The sequence below is a fragment of the Cyphomyrmex costatus genome, unplaced genomic scaffold (assembly GCF_001594065.2).
Source record: "Cyphomyrmex costatus isolate MS0001 unplaced genomic scaffold, Ccosl1.0 scaffold16, whole genome shotgun sequence".
NCBI lineage: Eukaryota > Metazoa > Arthropoda > Insecta > Hymenoptera > Formicidae > Cyphomyrmex > Cyphomyrmex costatus.
In genome coordinates this window covers 890943-896942 of record NW_017275609.1, presented here as the reverse complement: position 1 = coordinate 896942, position 6000 = coordinate 890943, and the positions used below count along the sequence as shown (strand labels likewise).

Sequence of the window (6000 nt, the reverse complement as noted above, 5' to 3'; positions counted from 1 at the left end):
AAGTAATTTATGGAATCTCTTTTAAAACTTTATCAGAATGTTCAATACATTAGAAAAATTTTTGCAAGATTTTCGAGAAAAACAAAATGCGTTGAAATATATTAATGAATATTTCATTCGACCAAATGAAAGCCGTCGGTCAAAATTACTGCTTATATATGATACACCGGATATTTATGTATGATACATAACTGTGCTTATATATTTATAATACATAATAGATTTGACAACTTCCCCTAAAAAAATCCTAGATACATGTCGAATAACCACGTATAATAAAAATTGTATTTATTTATATATTCAAAATCTGTTTTTGTTTATCCAATTTTACGGAACATAGGTAAATTCCTAGAATTTTTCCCAGAATTCTTTCTTTTATTCCCTATAGCTGCAAATCATCCACGTGAATATCCGAGATTTCGCCGACATTTATTTTTCATATACTCGTAGTTGTGCTTTATAAATTGGGAGATACGAAAAATTTAAATGTAGAAACTTGGAAAGATGGGCACGTACCACCTAGATGCAAAAAGATTGATGATTGGAACCGTATTTACTGTTAATAATTCAGAAACGTAAAGGTATCGAGCATCAGCTCTCGCACTTGTCTATCGTAGCTTAATATAACCTCTAGCTTATAAATTTCTTTCGTAGCACATATAAATTCTTCCATTTTATACCGTGACTGTAAATCCGGCGGTATCGCACGTTTACGTGCCGTTTGATGTTTCGTAGCACAGAATTGGGGCGGGATTACGGTGAGGTCGCGCACGTTGATGCAGGCGGGGTTGAGCGTTAAAACAGCAAATTTATCTAGCAGGCGGCATACCACTGCACCGACGCCGCCGGCGCCAGCATATTTAACCATAATAACCGCTAACGACTGAGAGTTTCCTGGCCGGAAGTGCCGGAAGTGCACGCTCGCGCCACCGCCGTCACCCTGGCAAGCGACCGCTTGCCTAGCTAAGCTAACGCGTTAAACGCCGATTATCGTGTTCCCATGCTCTTGCCTGTAATTTCCCGAAGCAACTTTCGTCCGCGAAAACAGAATTCAAGTATCGAACGCTAAATGACGAATATAATCCATTTTAGAGAGAAAATAGACTTCGGTTCTTTGCGGCTAAACTTACGATTGATTTCTCGCGATTCGAGAAGATATAAATATCTCTGAACATAAATATTAAGAGAATATCAAATATATAAAAATCTACAAACATTAGAGAGAGAGAATATATAAATTAATGTATTATAATATATATTTATTTATTTTATATTAAATATATATTATATTATATATAATATATATTAGAATAATATTAGAATATGTTTTGAGAAATGATTTAAATAAACAAAATTATATATATATATGTGTATGTGTGTGTGTATATTTCCTTTCCTAAAGTATTGTGAGGTAGGTGAAAAAGCGCTTTTTCTCAGATAGTACATATATATAATACATGCATACATAATCAAATTTCAATTTTAATTTTATTAAAAATTTTTCATCTCCAAGATTTAACTACCAAGATCCAATACTGTTTCAATTTTTCTTTAATCCCAATCGGAGTATAGTTGGTCATTTTTAATTCCAGAGGATCAGTCATGTTCTTTCTTTATTTAATAAAATAACAGAATCTATATTCGCATAATAAATCCCTTTCCCTTTGAAATTGTTGAATATTGTTCGTATCATGGCATTTTCCAGTCGCAATAAAGCTCACGCACGCTGGCTTTAATAACCGCGCACGATTTATTGGATTTTATCGCGGAGATGGTAAAGCAAAGCTCACGAGCATTTCTCGCCGTTGGCGACGTAGTCTGATATTTACACGTCCGCAAGGAAATATCAGACGCTGCCGTGGTAATAATTGCTTTTTTTCTGATAACGGAAACTTTACTTCCTTCACGTTTGTATATGCTTGGTTGCCGTGCGTCGGTCAATTTCTAAATATGTTTTTATAAAAACTTTAAAACTTTTTATTTATTGAAGCGTTTTGAAAACTCTTTTAAAATTAGTTACAGTACGTATAGAATTTTTAGAAAAATTAGACACATTAAAGGTTTCATAATATTTGCATCTTTTACATATTCAATGGATGTAGATACATAAATTTGAAATTAATTTTACTCTCGCGAGAATTTATGTAAAAACGTTATTTTCAAATACGTTAATACCAAATACTATTTGTACGATCAAACACGTTGAAAAATTGTTTAAAAAATGTGTGAAAACTATGAGCGTGATTCAACACCGGATACTTTTTACAAGTTAGCTGTGATGGTTTTACATCTCTCTTCAAAACGTTTAAAGGTCTATATTGCAATGAGTCGAAAAAATAACATTTTGATTCGCATCTCGCATATGGTCTGCAAAACTCTCTGGAAATTTGCGTTTCTGTTTGTGAACGTAACTCAATTTTCCTGCGCGCCGTTTGCCGCCGCATATGCAATGAAAAATTCCATATACCGCAGTATATCGAACAGTTTTGAATAGAATCTGCAAACTTTCTCAGAAATGATGAAGAGAGAAATATAAATATTTTATAATAAGAAATTTATGTTTTGCAATTTTTTTAAGTATCATGTATAATTATATTGACGTAATTTAATATATTCCTGCACACGACATGAAAAAAGAAAAATTTAGATAAATATCACTAGTAGCCTATTTGAAAGAATTAGATTCAATAAAGTGATATCCCATAATGCTCATCCTATTGTAATAGATGGTTGATGTCAACTTATTCCTGATAAAATTTTTCATTATATTATGTGGAAATTGAATCAGAACATTTAGAACGCGATACTGAAGTAAATATTTGCGTTGTATGCAATACGTAGAAGTCAATAAGTCAATTATAATGCTAACATATAAAATTGTTTTACGTATCTTACGGTTAAATTTTCAATTTATTTTTATTAAAGCTTTTTTCTATATGGTGTATACTATATATATTATGTATGTAAATGCTGTTTATGAATATTCTTTTTAACAACCTTATAATGTATGTATTTAATATTTTATAATTTTTATGTAATTTTTATTTTTACGAAAAAAAAATTTTCTGAGTGAAATATTTATTTATTGATATATATATAACAGTTTCTTTAGATTAAAAAGAAATATAAATATTTATGATACAGATCATAAATTTTAATAATAAAATTTATAATGTAAATGTAAATTCAGTAATGTAATTATTTTTTTAATAAATCTGCTCTCTTTTAGCATATCAGAAAATTTATGTAATCGTATCAAGACTTTAATCCTTTGATCTCAAAAAGTCACATGTGTCGCCTCTAAAGGGTTGATACCTGAATTGTTTGCACGTTGATTAAAGTCGCAGTTAGTCACCGTTTTATCTTTTTTCTTTTTTTACCAGGACCCGCATCGCCATTGCCAGCTCTAGTGGGATATACTCGCTGTGGCTATACTTTTGTATTGAAAGGGTTGGTTTTTCCTCAGTGGAAGCGACGACCTTTAGCTGTCATCGGCTCCAGACTCTTCCTTTATCCGGGTAAGTGTTTCATGATAAGTGTTTATGGATTCTGCCAATCCTCATGATAAGAAAATTCAAGACAAATGGAAGCGTGTGACCTGTCCGGCTGGCAACAAATATCTGTGATGTGGAGAAACAACTCCTAAGAATCTGTCAGAGACATTAGGAAACACCCGATAGTATCTATCTTTTCTACCCATGATTTTTCATGAAATTAGCTCTCAATATAGAAAATCTTTAAATTCCATTAAAACATCTTTTAAATGAAAAATTTATCTTCATAGTTATTCTCAGTTATTATCTTAGATTCATTTCTAAAATTGCTGTTAGTTATTGATTTAAAAATCCACAGAATTACGTTTCTTTAAACGAATTAAATTACTTTAGACACGAATTGTGTGTGTGTGTGTGTGTGTGTGTGTGTGTGTGTGTGTGTGTGTGTGTGTGTGTGTGTGAGGAAAAATTAACTTAAAATTGGAAAATTATTATTAAATGTATTATCGGAAAAATTATTTTTCTTGCAAGATTAAGGTGACTTTACTATACAGATTGATTTAAATTAACATGTGTCAATACATTGTTATTTCGTGAAATTGTCAAATAACGCTTATGTAAATAATTGCAAATTCAACGGCAATTTTTTTGAAAAGATAAAGCTACCGAGAAAGAAAATATTACGAAATCAGCCCTATATCTTCCTCTCTTCCTTCTTGCTTCTTTTCTCGACACCCAAAACATCATGATTTATCTATGTCCGTCCTTTATCCTTCTGTTAGAACGATCCTGTCACCGAACAGGATGCGTGCCGTGGATCAAGAATTTCTTCGGCCGAAAGGATTTATCGTCCTGACGTGCAATTACGTCGCCGAACATTCAGATACGCGCGTCGCTATCGCGCGAAAGAAAAATGGCATTGCTTGTAGAACAAGAACTGTATTTACAGCATGGATAAGTAATATAGCGAATTGAAATAAATGAAATATTGATTGTTATGAATAGAATACGCTCTATTCTTGCCCGTCTAATAAACCCATTTAACGAACCCGTTTAATTGGCTGAGAAATACGCATTCCAATATCGAGTTACCATCTCGAAAAAGCTTGTGTACATTTTTGTATAAGACAAAAATTGAATTGTATATTTACATACAGAACATTCTATTCTTGTTTGCTTAATAAACTTGTTTAACGAACCTGTCTAAATGACCAAGAAATATGGGTTTAAAATATTACTATCCTGTATCTCGATCAAAATATCCTGTGTGTATTTTTATACAAAATAAAAATAGAGTCGTACATTTCTGTAAATAGAACATATGCCATACTTGTTTGTTTGATAATATTCAACTACTTAACAAACTTGTTTAATTGGTCAAGAGAAATATGTTTAAAATATTACTACATCAAAATATCCAGTGTATGTACACTTTAATACAAAGATAAAAATTGAATCGTATCTTGTTAGAAATTTTAGATTATATAATATAACATTATATAATTTGCACACACATTTATCTCTACGAAGAGACCCCTGTTTTTACTCAGATATTTCTGCCAAATGACAACGAAGTAGGACGCGACTTTGCTGAACGTGACTGGAATTAAATCGTCTCCCTTGCGAAGCACTCGGACACATTCGGCATTTTCTAAGCCATAAACGTGTGCGGTGCATGAAGTCAATGACAAGATGGCCAACAACCTCTCATTACCTTCGGAACAACGATGACATTTCGTCTGGTTGTGCACGCTTATGGAATTTTGACTTCGCGATTTTATACGTTTTACTCAAATTGGCATGCATTATTCAAGCTACCGAAAAATTAGATGATCGATATTTTATGTCGGCGTATTCGTTTAGACCGTCGAAAATGAATGGAATTATTTAACGGTAAATTGGCAACGCCGCTGCCGTAAGCAACGTAGATCGCTTCATTTGTGATGCCTGATGTGTTAAAATTTTCATCACGTATTACAGAACGTTATTACTCTAAATTTGGATCTTTTTACGTATGAGATATACGTTTTTTTTCCAAAATCTTCTAATACAAGTAATAAGTGAAAATTATTTTATTTTTTTATATCTATGTATATATATATATTAATAATTTTTTGTATCTATAACATGGCATTTATTGGAACTTTTTATATTTATTTATACGCCTGGTTGTCGAAAATGATATTGGCAATATTGTTTCACTTAGCTGTACTGTTTCACCCATGTGGCTTATAACTTCAACTAGAAACTGTTATTTCATCGATATTAAAGCAATCGTGGTTGCCTTCGTGGCAAATAAGTTTGTATATAAGACACACGAAGAAAGTTAATTAGCAATCTAATACAAAAAAGATTGAAAATGAAGAGAGAAAAATCTCAAATTTTTCTTCTCTTTCATTATTATAAATTATATATCATCTTTTTCCTTTTTTCTTTATACGTGATATCAAATTCCTTAAAGAAATTTGCCACTTTAAAATATGAAATTTGTGATATAAAACTTTCA

General features: G+C 31.6%; 1 long non-coding RNA gene across 1 annotated transcript; it reads left to right on the top strand.

Moving 5' to 3' along the window:
- The first annotated feature begins 526 nt into the window (after positions 1-526).
- On the top strand, positions 527-4540 carry LOC108771533 (uncharacterized). The gene is made up of 3 exons (XR_001940643.1): positions 527-581; positions 3384-3518; positions 4277-4540. It is a non-coding gene; the product is annotated as an uncharacterized LOC108771533 (long non-coding RNA).
- Positions 4541-6000: the final 1460 nt, after the last annotated feature.